The sequence below is a fragment of the Triticum dicoccoides genome, chromosome 3A, assembly GCF_002162155.2.
Source record: "Triticum dicoccoides isolate Atlit2015 ecotype Zavitan chromosome 3A, WEW_v2.0, whole genome shotgun sequence".
Lineage (NCBI taxonomy): Eukaryota > Viridiplantae > Streptophyta > Magnoliopsida > Poales > Poaceae > Triticum > Triticum dicoccoides.
The window spans coordinates 691,305,479-691,320,447 of record NC_041384.1 but is presented as its reverse complement, the minus strand read 5'-3'; the positions used below and the strand labels follow the sequence as shown (position 1 = coordinate 691,320,447).

At 49.6% G+C, this 14,969-nt stretch overlaps 1 pseudogene; it reads left to right on the top strand.

Annotated features, from left to right (window-relative positions):
* The window catches only part of LOC119273033, a 13,344-nt pseudogene extending 4,108 nt beyond the window's left edge, over window positions 1–9,236 (top strand).
* Window positions 9,237–14,969: the final 5,733 nt, after the last annotated feature.

The window sequence follows — 14,969 nt, the reverse complement described above, 5'->3', positions numbered from 1 at the left end:
GCCCCGCCCCTGCGCCGGCCGCCCCGCCCCTACCCTGCGCCTCCCCGCCCCAACTCCGGCCGGCCCTCTCGAAGGTGATTTTTTTGAAGTTTTTAGTGTTTTTTAGTAATTTTGTAGCTTGTTAGATATATATAGTTAGATAGGTATTTAGGTAGGTATTTAGATAGGTATTTAGATAGTTAGATACATAGTTAGATAGATAGTTAGATAGGTAGATAGTTAGATAGATAGATATATGTTGGTTAGATGAGATGCTATATAGATAGATAGTTAGATAGGTAGATAGTTAGATAGGTAGATAGTTAGTAAAAAAAATGGTTAGATGAGATGCTATATGTTGCATACCTTGAAAAAGAAAATTGGTGACGATGATGAATATGTGATGGCGATGATGAATATGTGATGGCGATGATGAATATGTGATGACGATGATGAATATGTGATGACGATGATGAATATAGGTAGTAAAAAAATTTGGTTAGACGAATAGGTGATAATGATGATGATGAATATGTCATGACGATGATGAATATATTGTTAATGTTGTTAGTTTTTTGCCTACATGATGCAAAAATAAATGAATGCATGTTTAAATGTTTTAAATATGCTCTATGAGTTGTGATGTTCTAATTTTTTGTCGCGATGGAATTTGCAGGCTTTGTGGTTTCGCAGTTCATTGGAGTGATCGTTGTCCGACGTGTTGGTCCCCCTGAGCATCCCTCTGCTGTTCGACTACTTCCTCTACAGCCGAGGGTGAGCTACAAGTCCATCTCCTCCAATTTTTCATATCACTAGGTTTCATTCTCAAGTCAACTGACGTAACCTAGGCGTCTCCCGTCCGAAAGGGTTGCATCGATAAATATGCATTCAATTGCATATTTATCACCGCAGCTCTTTTGGATTGTCCAGCGTTTTCCATGGACAGCCCGAGGATGTGTAGATTGGGTATGTTCTCCATGTTCTACCCCGTTCTGAGACAGGATTTCGGCGGCGCCTCCCCATTGTTCTCCGGAGCACATTCACTCGGCTATTTGCCGAGACGTGTATCTGGAGAACAGCGGGGAGGTGCTGCCGAAATTTTGTCTCGGAACGGGGTAGAATGGAGAACATACTCAATCTACACATCCTCGGGTGGGATTAGGACCCATCTTTACCTATTAGAGATGTAGGTGGATTAAACGCGGTAGAAACTGAAAATTTGATGTGATTAATTTAAGTGAATCCTTAATTATGTTGTGTGGGTTGCAAAAAAGCAGAGGATGGCAGATAATCAGTGGATGTACAGTGGTTTTATCCGTCGGAATCGAGTAACATCAGAGTGGATCGCGAAAACCGATGTGTATTTGAAGGAGATATTTCGTCGTCCAATGAGAATTATCCCACCATGTCCTTGTGCGAGATGTGCCAGACGTCACCGTAGAAATCAGACAGACATGAGTGAGCACCTTCGCACGCACGGATATATGCCAAACTTTGACATGCCGCCGATAAACATAGCCGAGCAGGACCGTGGTAGAGAGGAGGTGATGCGACAACGCATAAATGGATATGAGGACGACGGGGTTAGGGACATGCTAGATGATGTCATTGTTGCAGAAACGGCAAATGCAACACCTTCAGAGAATGAACCAGAGGAGCCGGAGGCAACCGCAAAGGCCTTCTTGGAGGTCTTGGCCTCATCGAAGAAACCTCTTTATGCGGGTGCGAAAATATCTCAGCTGGATGCCATCTTGCAACTGATTGCAGTCAAGACTGAGTACGGCTGTAGCCAGAAATGCTTCGAAGCATTCCTGGGAGTATGGGCTAACAACCTCCCTGAGGGTCATGAACTGCCGAAAAGCATGTACGATACAAAGAAAATCATGAAGGCACTCTCTATGGATTATGAGAAAATAGATGTTTGCCCGAGGAATTGCCTTTTGTTTAGGCACGAGTATGCGGATGACAAGTACTGTAGGAAGTGCGGTTCGTCTCGGTACATTGAGGTGGTCGGTGAGGATGGTGAGAAAAAGCAGCTAACCATCCCCGTTAAGGTTCTTCGGTATCTTGATTTTATAAAAAGACTGCAGCGCCTTTTCATCACGAAGGAGTCTGCCAAAATGATGAAGTGGCACAAGGAAGGTATAAGGTACAATCCAAAAAAAATCGTACATCCATCGGGAGGGGAAGCATGGAAGTCATTCGATGAAGAATACCCCGAGGAAGCAGCCGAGGCTGGGAATGTAAGAATAGCCATATCAGGTGATGGGTTGGATCCATATGGTATGTCGTCCAATCCATACAGCTGCTGGCCTGTGTTTGTAATGCCGCTCAATCTTCCTCCCGGTGCCCTAATGCAACGAAAGACCATGTTCTTGTCGCTCATCATTCCGGGGCCTGACTACCCGGGAAAGCAATTGGGTGTGTTTATGCAGCCGCTTGTGGATGCTTTGCACCATTCTTGGTACTTTCCGAGGTTGACATACGACCGGGATCTGCAAAGAAATTTCTTGATGAAAGCTTGGTTGCACTATTGCATGCATGACTTTCCCGGCTATGCTCTATTCTGCGGATGGTGTACAAGTGGTGAGATGCCATGCCCAGTGTGCATGCAGGCTCTGCGAATGATTTGGCTGAGTAAGGGTGGCAAGTATGTAGCCTTTGACCTTCATCGATAGTTCCTCCCTCCAGACCATCCAGATAGGGAAGACAAGAAGAACTTCATGAAAGGCCGGGTTGTTCATGAAGTAACCGAGATTCCAACATTTTCAGGGGCAGATGTTCTTGCTCAGCTAAAAGCTCTCAAGCCTAAAGTCAAAGGCAAAGCCAAAGCCAAAGCCAAAGGCTTCGAGGGATATGGTGAGACGCACAACTGGACGCACATTACCCCCTTCTCGCAGCTTCCCTATTTCAAGGACCTCAAACTTCCTTACAATATTGATGTGATGCACACCGAAAAGAATGTGGCAGAGTCCCTTTTCCACATGATCCTCAACATTCGTGATAAGACAAAGGATAACGTAAAAGCTAGAGCTGATCAACAGAGAATTTGTGATAGACCACGCCTGAACATGAAGCCTCCCACAGGCGGTCGAAAAAACTGGTTCAAGCCAGATGCTGACTTTGTCCTTAAACCGCCAGAAAAAAAAGAAGTACTTATGTGGCTGAAACAAATTTTGAAGTTCACCGATGGTTATGCATCGAATATAAGTAAGGGAGTCAATCTTTCAACGGGCAAAGTGACCGGCCTGAAGAGTCATGACTACCATGTATGGATTGAGCGGATAATGCCGGTGATGGTTCGAGGCTATGTCCCCGAGCATGTCTGGCGAGTGCTTGCCGAGCTTAGCCATTTCTTCCGCACGCTCTGTGCTAAAGAAGTAAGTAAAGAGGTGATTGAAAAATTCCATAAGAAGGCACCGGAGTTGATAGTCAAGCTAGAGAAGATCTTTCCGCCAGGATTCTTTACTCCGATGACACATCTCATTCTGCACCTCGCGAACGAGGTATTGTTGGGGGGCCCTGTGCAAAATCGCTGGCAGTACGGCCCTGAGAGGCAGAACAAGCATCTCCGACGGAAATGTGGAAACAAAGCTAAGATTGAAGCTTCCATAGCTAAGGCAGTTATCCTAGAGGAGGTGTCAGACCTCAGGACATCATACTATCCAGACCACGTTCCCCATCTGCATAACAAGGTGCCTCGATACAATATAGAAGAGCCCAAGTATCAACCCAGGCTCGATCTATTCAATGCGCAAGGTGGGAGGGCTGGGGCCTTGAAATCTTATAACATGCCACGACAAGAGTGGGAGGACCTCATGTTCTATATCTTGCACAACATCAAGGAAGTTGAGGAAGTGTGGATGAGGTAATACCACTACACCATTCCTTTATGTCTTCCACATCATCATGTTTCATGTTCACTTAGTCCCGGTCTAACACCGCTTATCTTTTTTTAGTGATTTCGTTCAAGAGGAATGGACGGGAGTGAATCCTCCTACTGAGGCGGAGGCACTTACTCTTCTCCGTCATGGAAACCCTGGACGTAAAAAATTTGTTGCTTGGTTCATGGAGAAAGTAATTTTCCACACTCCCCTATTAAATACCTACTTCAACATTTATTAGTTAACCGAACTAATGCACGCAACAATTTCCATTATACTTGTAGGGAAAAGATCCGAACATATCTATGGATGATGAATTGAGATGGGTTTCCATGGGTTTTGACCCTGCCGTCATGACATGTAAAAAGTATGATGTGAATGGGTATCGCTTCCATACAGAGGAGCACCAAAACAGCCGCCCCGATCCCAAAACTATAAATACTGGAGTGTACACCCCCGGTCAAAATTCAGTAGACTACTACGGAAGGGTATAAAATATATACGAGGTTAAATTCCGCCAGGGGCGTGAGACCCTAAGTCTGCCTGTGTTCAAATGTCGATGGTTCGATCCGCGGGAGGGGGTAAAACATACGCCTTCCATTGGTTTGGTCGAAGTTAAACCATCAACCGTCTATGCCGGAGCCGATCTCTTCATTGCGGATACCCAAGCTACACAAGTATATTATCTGCCTTACCCATGCCAGAAAGTGTATTTAAAGGGTTGGGAAGTTGTGTTCAAGGTGTCGCCACATGGTAAGCTACCAGACCCGAATGAAGACGATTACTACAACATTAACCCCAAGACATACGAGGGAGTGTTCTATCAAGAGCAACCTGATGATGATGATGATGATGATGTGGTTAGAAACGATGACGCTAGACCATTGGGTGATGATGATGTGGACCCAAACGTCGACGATGCATGGAATGATGGTGAGACCATTGTCAATGAAAATGACATACTTATGCTAGAAAAGTTAAATGAAGACGCTGACGACGAGGAAGAGCCTCCACCTCCGTCGGACAACGAAGATGATATGATTGATAGTGATGATGAGACGGACCGAGAAAGAGGTTACAACAGTGATGATTCATATGGGTTCTAGCAGATGTACGTTTCAAGTATTTTTTTCTATAGTTTAGGAATATGCCTTTTTATGCATTTTTATTAATGTGTTTATTATCATGCCTTTTCCTTCATTTCATTAATTTACTAATTGCCTTTTCTCTTTTCAATGCAGGTTCGTGGAACATGGGCAAGGGGAAGGCCGACGGTGTGGGTTTCCTACGCAAGGTCGTCGGCCTGCCTAGTCGAAGTGGTCGAGCACGTAATCCTCCCCCTCGGCTACTTGACAATGACTCCTCACAGGGAGGTCGAGGGAGAGGTGCCCCTAGAGGAGGAGGGGGCGGGGGGAGAGCCTCTAGAGGACGATGTGCTGGGGGGAGAACCACTACAGGGGGTCGCGGCCAGAAAGAGCGCACCCTCACCGACTTAGGGGTGTTGTCTTCGAGGCCCTCCTCTAGTGAGGTACCCTCCTCTAGTGAGGTACACTCTAGGGAGGTACACTCTAGGGAGGATGAGGAGGAGGAGGTGGAGGAGGAGGCAGGCGAGGAGGAGGAGGAGGAGGTTGGGGAGGAGGTTGGGGAGGGGGAGGCAGGCGAGGAGGAGGGTGGTGGCGGGGATGATGGTGGTGACGGGAAGGGGGTTGACAAGAAGGGGTGGCTGCGTGGCAACGCAAAGCTACCAAAGCAGGTTCCTGCTACTGAGGATCAGAAGTGGCTCATTGAGCCCACGGGAAAAGAGTAAGTGGTTCATTATTTTGCTTGTCACATGCTTATTCCGGTTGTTATTTATTTTGCTTGTCACATTCTAATAGTTCATTCTTTTGTAGCAACTGGATATATTCTAAAGGGGTCCTTATTCCCAACGGCCTCATCACCGTCTTGCTGAAGTTATATTGGCCGGGGTTGTACTGTCCTGATCCAGTCAGGCAGCCGGACCGTCAGGTTTTGGCCACGAGCTGGGACCACTGGGAAGCGGCCCGCCACGCGGACCATGAGACCCATGCCAAGGCCGTGATCACTACTTTCTGGGTGAGTTCTCTTCAGAAGCACAAGTCCATTCTAGTTTCATGAATGATTTAACTCATGGCTTCTTCCATTCTTGCTTCATGCATGATTGTAGAAATTCTATCGAGTTCTTCCGGAGCACAGGGCTAGAGCGGACCAGATCGTGCTGCGCCAATGCAAGAAGAAGGCCCGCCAGATGCAGTACGAGGTGCGCTATGTGGCCATCTCCACATACTACCATGACGTTCTTGGTGTGAAGATGACCAAGGAAGAAGCGCGGAGGATGGGCATTACCTTGGAGAGGCCCGAGTTCTTGGCGGTAAGTATAAAAGATTTTTCATTATGCTTTCATATATTATGCTTTCATTATGCTTTCATTACCTTGTGGTACATTATGCTTTATGCTTTATGCTTCCATAACACCAATTTGGACACACCTACATGCCATTATGCTTTTATTATGTAGGTGTGTCCAAATTGGTGTTATGGAAAAGACAAGTCCTGGGCGGCATTGGTGGATCTTTGGTGTGATGAGGCTGGAGCCTGGGCGGCTATGAGAACCAAAAATAAGGCTAACCGAGGGACGGAGGGAGTACATGCTCAGGGAAACCGAAACCACCATCTCCACAAGGCAGTTAATGTATGACTAACCCCATTAAACATTCTTCTTCTTCTATTTACCATCACTTTCTTATGTATGACTAACCTCTGTTTGGTGGTGCAGGAGGAGAAACTGAAGGGGCCGCTCTCACACATGCAGGCATGGGAGATCGCCCATACGCGAAAGGACCCCAAGCCTGGCGAGCCCAAGTACTACGGCAAGAAGACCGCAGGGAGGAAGAAGGCCTACTCCGAAGCGTATCTGAAGTTACATCCTGACACACCTGACCACATTGCGGTGCCTCTGGACGACATGGCGGTGGTGAGGATGGGGCCCAAGGAGCACGGTCGGGAGGCGGTTCTCGATGCTGTGATCACTCCTAGTATCTCCTACACACAGCTTCGTCGGATCGACCCGAGCCTGAGCCAGCGCACGAGCCAGCCAGTGACTAGTACACAGTCCCTCTTTTAGGAGAAACAATCTGTAAGTATTTTCCCTCTTATCTTCATTGCTCACTTCATTTTCCGCATTTAGTAGTTTTATGAGTTCCATCATGTCATACCGTAGGCCTACATGGAGTACACACGCCAGGAGACCATGGCGTGGCATCAAAGGCTTTATGAACACCAAGTGCAGAGGGATAGCCAGATGCAGCAGGCTTTTCAGGATATGGCGGCCGGCAGGTGTCCTCAGTTCCCTCCAGCACAATGCCCTCCAGCACAACCAGTGCTGATGAGCTTTGAGGAGTTTGTGGCATAGAACGCTGGCCCCTCGCCGGTAAGTTCATCCCCAATCTATTCACCCAAAGCATGTCATGCCTTTCAAGACAGTCATATACCCCGTGCATATGTCTTTTCAACATCCAGGGAACAGGTGGATCTACCGTTGGCGGTGGTCTTCGCAGCACTCCGGAGACACGGAGCCCGACCACTCCAATCCACGGAGGCGGAGGCGGAGGTGGAGGCAGAGGCGGTCTTGGCGGTAGCGCTGCCGCTAGCAGTGACGACCTGGGCTTTGGCCGTCTTGGCGGTGACGACCTCCGCGGTGCTCGATGATCCTTGTGTGGTGATGATGCTTGAGATGACTTATGTGTGGTGATGATCATTTAGATGACTTGTGTGCTTCTCTATATGCTTATGCTTATGTTGGTTGTGATGATGTTCATTTAGAGACTTGTGTGTGATGATGCTTATGCATATATTGTTGTGATGGTGCCGGATGATATCCCGTTGTGTTTTATATGTCTATCCCATCATATATATCTGCTGATATGTGCTGCTATTTGAATTGAATTGATCTGAAAACAAACAGAAAAAAGAAAAAAAAGCAAAAGCAAACTATGCCGACGGCTAGGCCGTCGGCATAGGGCTAGCATGAGCTCCCAGTAGCTAACACGTGGCACCTATGCCGACGGCCTAGCCGTCGGCTTAGTTTAAAAACTGTGCCGACGGCTAGGTCGTCGGCATAGGCGCCCACGCGTCAGCTACTGGGAGCTTTGTATGAAGGACTATGCCAATGGCCTGGCCGTTGGCTTAGTTTCAAACTATGCCGACGGCCCAGCCGGCGGCATAGCCCTGGTCCACGAGCAGCGGCTGGTCGCCACGTGGCACACCTATGCCGACGGTCTAGCCGTTGGCATAGTGTTTAAACTAAGCCGATGGCTAGGACGTCGGCATAGGGGTGCCACGTGGCGACCAGTCGTTGGGCAGACTTGACGGCGGCCGCCGTTAGGCGTGATCGTTGCCGACGGCCGGGGCCGTCGGCATAGATGTACGGCCCCCGTCGGCGTATCAGATATGCCGATGGCTTTTCTATGCCGACGGCCTCCGTGGCTGTGCCGATGCATATGTTGCCGACGGCCCTATGCCGACGGGGGCCGTCGGCATAGGTCTATCCCGACGGGACTCAGGCCTATGCCGACGGCCCTGGCCGTCGGCATAGGGGGTGATTCCGGTAGTGCTTTCGGCCAGATCCCGGCGCTGCAGGACGGGGACAAAGTTGTCTTCGACAACGATCCTTCCTGCCGCTCCTTCTTAGCTACTCTTGGTTTGCAGCTAGAATAACTCAGACTTCTTCTTGGTATATGTGGATGCATCTCACTCTCAAACTCTCAGTAGGATATATATAGGAGTAGTACTTATACACTGAAAAAGAAAAGAGTGTGGGGATTTGGTCAATAACAAATGAAGCAAGTGCAAGAAGGAACAGATTTACAAGTAGCAATTAACTAGTATAGGCGATCAAAGATTGAGTCCGAAATTATCGAATTTGGTTGCAGAATCCCGCGCCATCAACCGGTACATTGCCACCAAGTACGGCTCCTCTGGCCCTAACCTGCTGCCAACGCCGTCGGCGAAGATGGAGGCGTGGCTGGAGGTGGAGTCGCACCACTTCTTCCCGTCGGCACAGACCGTGGTGTACGAGCTGCTCATCAAGCCGCTGTTCGGTGCCGCGCCTGACACGGCCGAGGCGGACAAGAAGGCCGCCGAGCTCGACAAGCTTCTCAACGTCTACGAGGCGCACCTCGCCGCCGGGAACAAGTACTTGTCAACCACATGTCCTGGCTCTTCTTGCTCACCAAGAGCCCCAAGGCGGAGCTGGTTGCGTCACGGCCGCACGTCAAGGCCTGGTGGGAGGAGATCTCCGCCCGACCTGCCTGGGCCAAGACCGTCGCCTGCATCCCCCTCCCGCCCGGCGTCTGAGGTTGCCGACGCCGGTGTGCCGGCACCGGTTTGCTTGTTTGTTTCGCTACGGCGAGAATGGAATAAAATCGTGATGCTTAGTAATTACTGTGGAATAAACAGCCGGTTAATCCATGTCAGTGAATCTAAGGTGGTGTTGCTGCTGTTGAATGTTCAGAACTTTTGGTAAATGATACCACCTGCCCCACTGATTGCCAAAAAAAGACAACCTCCCACTTCAATTGACAGAACTATAAAATTACCCATGGCAGCAGGCCCGGCAGGCGACGCGTGACGCCTGCCTCCATAGCCGGTGGTGGCAAGGCTTGCCGCCACGGCCCATGGTGACATCCTTTGCATCACAGAAAATCGAGCGGGGTAGGGGCTGATAACGGAACGGCGAGGCCACGTGGAGCTTGCCGCCATTGGTGTGTCGGCAGCTACTGTTGGTCTCTCGTAGCTGTGTGCGATGCGACAAAGCCGCCGGCGCGGGCTGCACCTCTATCATGGCGATGTTGAACTGCGCCGCGCCTACTTCATGGTGAAGTTGGCATGCACAGAAGGCGCGGGAGCTAGGACGGAGTCGTCCGAGCCTGTCTTCATCGTGGTGTCGTTCTTATCGTCGGAGACCTCGAGCGAGCTGGCCGGCAAGCCGAGTTGGCACGTCGCCTATGCCAGGCGGCGGCAAGGGCAGCCACCACAGACTCTCTCACAGTGCCTTCCCGTTGACGGTCATTTTTTCGATAAAGGGCGTTTTTATTAACTCAAAACGTAGCATCAAGTAGATACAAATCATGATAAGCAACACTCGGCCTCTGCATAGTTAGGATGCACACAGCCAAACACAAACAGTCTGAAACAAAATAAAAAGCTGGCATATCGGCACTAGTAGAGTCAAATAGGACCGTCACTATGCCTATGTCGAAGGAGGTGCTGAGCCGATACGGAGGTTACGCTGCCACACATGTTGGGGAAAAACCTCCATGGCCACTCACTCCAATTGCGTACACACCGCCTTGAACAACGGTTGGAACTCCGTACGGTGAAGCATAGACCACGTACGAAGCAATTGCATACGACGAAAAAATAACCTGCAAAGGATAAGGGTTTTGTCATTAAAAATAAGATCATTTCTACATAGCCAAAGCAACCATAATAAGGCACATACTCCCACCCTTATTAGCGTTTTGAATCTATAAGGAATACTGTTCAGTCAATGGCCAAAAAAATTGGGAGGAGGCTACCATTGACGGCGGCGCCCGCGGGCGTCGTAGCCCTCCTTGGAGGCGTGAGCCGTGAGGAGCCTTCTAGATCAGATGATGGTGACATCTTCATCGTCACCCCATGGGGGCATCATCTTTGGAGACATTCATCGGCTAGACGAACACGTGAATGGCTTGGAGGTTGGGAGTCGGTAGGTGGTGGACCGGTGCTTCATCCTACACATCGATGGCGGTGGATCTCGGCGTCCGATGGGTGGCGATGAACTCATCGCAAGAGGGCGACGCTATCTGGCGTCGTGGTGGCATCAATGGCAGGGGGCTTAGCAAGGTCGATGCGTCAGTATCTGATCTGAGGATGGATTGATCGATGAAGGAGGTGACGGCCCTTGCAATGTGCGCATGTAGTGCCCACTGAAAGTGCACCGGACTGGTGTGTAACCCAGTCCAAGTATTGTGGCTTGGATGGGGCATCCGGCATTAGATGTTAGGTGTTGGTGCGATGTCTGTTTAGTATTAGAGTCGGACATTCGGCAGCCCTTCATCACGGGAATAGGAGTAGCGACAAGTGTTGCCAAGATGATGGCTTCAGACTTACTGATGTATTACCTTGTGAGGGCTTTGTGAATAATTAGTAAAATAACTGCATCGCCAAAAAAAAGATAGTGTTCGGCGCACTATCAATATTTCAACTACTGCAGATATGGTCATATTTTTTCTCGGATTGGGCAAAAGTATCCTTGGCATGTAAGGGCATCTCCAACCATTGGCCCCCCAGGACGCATAAATATCACCCCCTGGGGGTGAGCCGGCGATACAATCGGCGCTGGGGGCGGTTTTGCGCCCAGTCGTCGCCCCCAGCTCGCCCCCAGGCGCCGAAATTGGCCCACTTTGCAGCCCAATTTCGGCGAATAAAGGGCCCATATGGGCGAGAATAGGCCCATATTCGGCGTGGTTTCGCCGTGTCTCGGCGTTCAATTATCAACACAATTATTTCTTATCACATATTTCATCACAGAAAAATCAAATACTTCAACAAAATAATACAACAACAAATAGTTCAATACAAATTATATAGTTCAACAAATAAAAACTCGTATTTCATCACACGGCGTCCCCCTTGAGCCTCCATAGGTGCTCAATCAGATCTTTCTGCAGTTGATGATGCACCTGTGGGTCTTGGATCTCCTGACGCATACTGAGATAGGCAGTCCAAGTTGCCGGTAGATGGTGATCAACTTCGGCTAGAGGACCCTGCCTGTAGTATGGTTCAGTGTCTAACAGTGGGTCTTCTTGCTCGCTCTCGATGATCATGTTGTGCAAGATGACACAGCAAGTCATAATCTCCCACATTTGATCTTTGGACCAGATCTGAGCGGGGTACCGAACAACAGCGAATCGAGATTGGAGCACACCAAATGCCCGCTCGACATCCTTCCTGCAAGCCTCCTGAACTTTCGCAAACCAGGCGTTCTTGCCTCCTGCCGCAGGGTTTGAGATCGTCTTCACAAATGTCGACCATCTCGGATAGATGCCATCTGCTAGGTAGTACCCCTTGTTGTATTGGTGCCCATTGATCTTGAAGTTCACCGGAGGAGAATGGCCCTCAACAAGCTTGGCAAAAACAGGAGAGCACTGCAGCACGTTGATGTCATTGTGAGTTCCTGGCATACCAAAGAAGGAGTGCCAAATCCAGAGGTCCTGTGTGGCTACCGCCTCAAGCACCACACTGCAACCGCCTTTGGCGCCTTTGTACATCCCCTGCCAACCAAATGGGAAATTCTTCCATTTCCAATGCATGCAGTCGATGCTTCCAAGCATCTCAGGAAATCCTCTTGCTGCATTCTGGGCTAGGATCCGAGCAGTGTCTTCCGCATTGGGTGTTCTCAAGTATTGTGGCCCAAACACTGCCACCACTGCCCGACAGAACTTGTAGAAACACTCTATGCTGGTGGACTCGGCCATGCACCCATAGTCGTCGAGTGAATCACTGGGAGCTCCATATGCAAGCATCCTCATCGCTGTCGTGCACTTCTGGATGGAGGTGAATCCAAGAGCGCCAGTGCAATCCATCTTGCACTTGAAGTACTTGTCGAACTCCCGGATGGAATTCACAATCCTGAGGAAGAGCTTTCGGCTCATCCGATAACGGCGCCGAAATGTTCTCTCGCCATGAAGTGGAGCATCCGTGAAGTAGTCGGAGTAGAGCATGCAGTAGCCTTGGAGACGATGCCGGTTCTTTGCTTTCACCCTCCCCGGCGCCGAGCCACCTCGCCGCGGCTTTTCATTGCTCGCCAGCAGCTGGGCGAGGGCGGCGAGCACCATGAGATGCTCTTCTTCCTGGACGTCGGCCGCGACTTCCTCCTCCAGCAGCGCGGCGAGCTCTTCCTCCTCATCCGAGTCCATCGCCGAGGCAGGCAAAACGCCGAACACCTTGCGCTCGGTGGGCGTGTACCCGCCGTTAAACCGCGCCTCCGTGGCTGGAAACGGTGGCTGGAAACGCCCAGCTGCTGTGGGAGGGGCTGCCGTGGCGAAGTGCTGCTATTTTCCGGCGGGGAATGGCTATCTAGCGGAGTAGGGCGGCGGCCGTCGCCGGGATATAGCTAGTGGTGGCCGAGGGCGCGGGGGGAGCGAGGCGAGTCGGGGGAAGAAAACCTTGACTTTTCCCCTGTCGATGTGGGCCAAGCGTGCTTTTCCCTAGCACCGGAGCCCCCAACTGCTCCCCAGCGCGCCGGGTTCAGCCTGTGACCGCCGGGCGGAAAAAATGTCCGAACCGGCGATTTTCGGCGTCCTGGGGGCGCGACTGGGCTGTTTTTTCGGCGCTGATGCCGAAAAAGTGGCCTGGGGGGCCTGTTGGGGGCGCGGCTGGAGATGCCCTAAGTATGCAACACATCCATCGTGGCAAGAGAATGGCCTCATCAACAAACTTCTTTTGCTTCTACGAAGACCACATAAATGGCTTCGCTATTGGAGCAACAGCCTTGGATAATTCCGTCCTTGATTCCTTTAGTTCGAGTTACTGGGGTCGGTTGAAGAATCGTCTTCAAAGTGGAAAATCAAGCAAGCCTATAGAGTTGCCAATGGGGGTGAAGAGAGCCGTTGCACGGACTATCAAGAATTCAACAAATGGCCATCTATTAAATGGAACATCCGCGGTAATGAGACACGGCATGAGTGATGAACTATGCTGGGCATGTCAGATCGACGACGAATTTATACTTACATACAGCATACTGGTATGGCACATTGCAACTAGCTTCTGCAAGATTTCTGAAATAATCAGGCACCCAGATGAAAATGCTCTGTACCCGAACCAAGTTGTTGCGACAGTCTTGTCTAAGTATTGCACCTATTGGTCGCTTTTGCGCCAATGTTGCTTCCTGGCAGTGCAGTGGAGACAGAGTGTGCACTCGATGAGTTACAGAAAGAAGCAAAAGAAATGCTTCAAGGTCTCACTTCACCAAGGGAAAAATATGGAAAGCTTGGAAATGTGCCCAATGTGGTTGATGCAGCTCCGCCAAATGTAGATGCAACTCCAGGAGGACAACTTCGGCACAACTGTTGAGCAAGGGCGTTTCGCTGGGGAAGGCGTTGGAGAGCATGGATAACCAGGCGAACCGCTGGGATCTACTGGTGGATTGGTGGGCGGAGATGCTGGTGTACATTGCCCCGTCTGATAATGTAGTTGGTCACATAGAACTTCTTGCTGAAGGTGGCGAGTTCGTGACACACGTCTGGGTGTTGCTCATGCACGCTGGCATCCTGGAGCGGCCTCCTCCTCCTGCTGCTGCTATTGCAGTCCCCTAGACGAAGGAGAGAGCAAGATAAAGGTTGAAAGGCGAGGAGCTACGTTCTTTCTATGTTTATTCATCTCAGTCCAGTTATATTTTCTATGATTTTTGTGATTAAGTCATTGTCTGTTGTGATGACTGTGTGCTTGTGATTGTGTGTTGTGCTTCAGTTCTGACACTCTGTAATTTGATGTACGCTTGTACTTCTTGGAGTAGTACCCTATATGGTGTGGTTCTTGTACATGTACCTTGTGTGCAAGTTAACAAAACTACTAGCTATTGAATCGTTTTGTGTGCCATCAACAGTTAATTGTGACTGTGTGAGCTTCTGGAGGATTTCGTCGATGAAGTACGAACATGCTGCTAAGTACCATTACGGCTGCTCTGTTCAGACTTCGGGTTCCATGCCGGTGAGCAAGTAAATCCTTGCATTGGTTATGAGAACAATACCGTGACGATTTTTGGACATGGATGGGAAGTATACGAACATGAATGGGAAATTGTTGCTTCTTGAAATGATCGGATTTCAAACAAGAGATTGTTATCCATGAATGAGAGCTTGTACACATGCCGGTTTGGCAGAGTAAATGAAGGAGAGGTGCAGAACAGGAGCTGGAGTGCTGCAATTTCCTATATAGTGCACATTGATCAACCTTAGCAGTATAACCATTACCTATTTCTCTGCCTTGTACCATAGATATGCAGTGTCTCTATAAGCTCTCACAAATGGCCTCAGGTCAAAC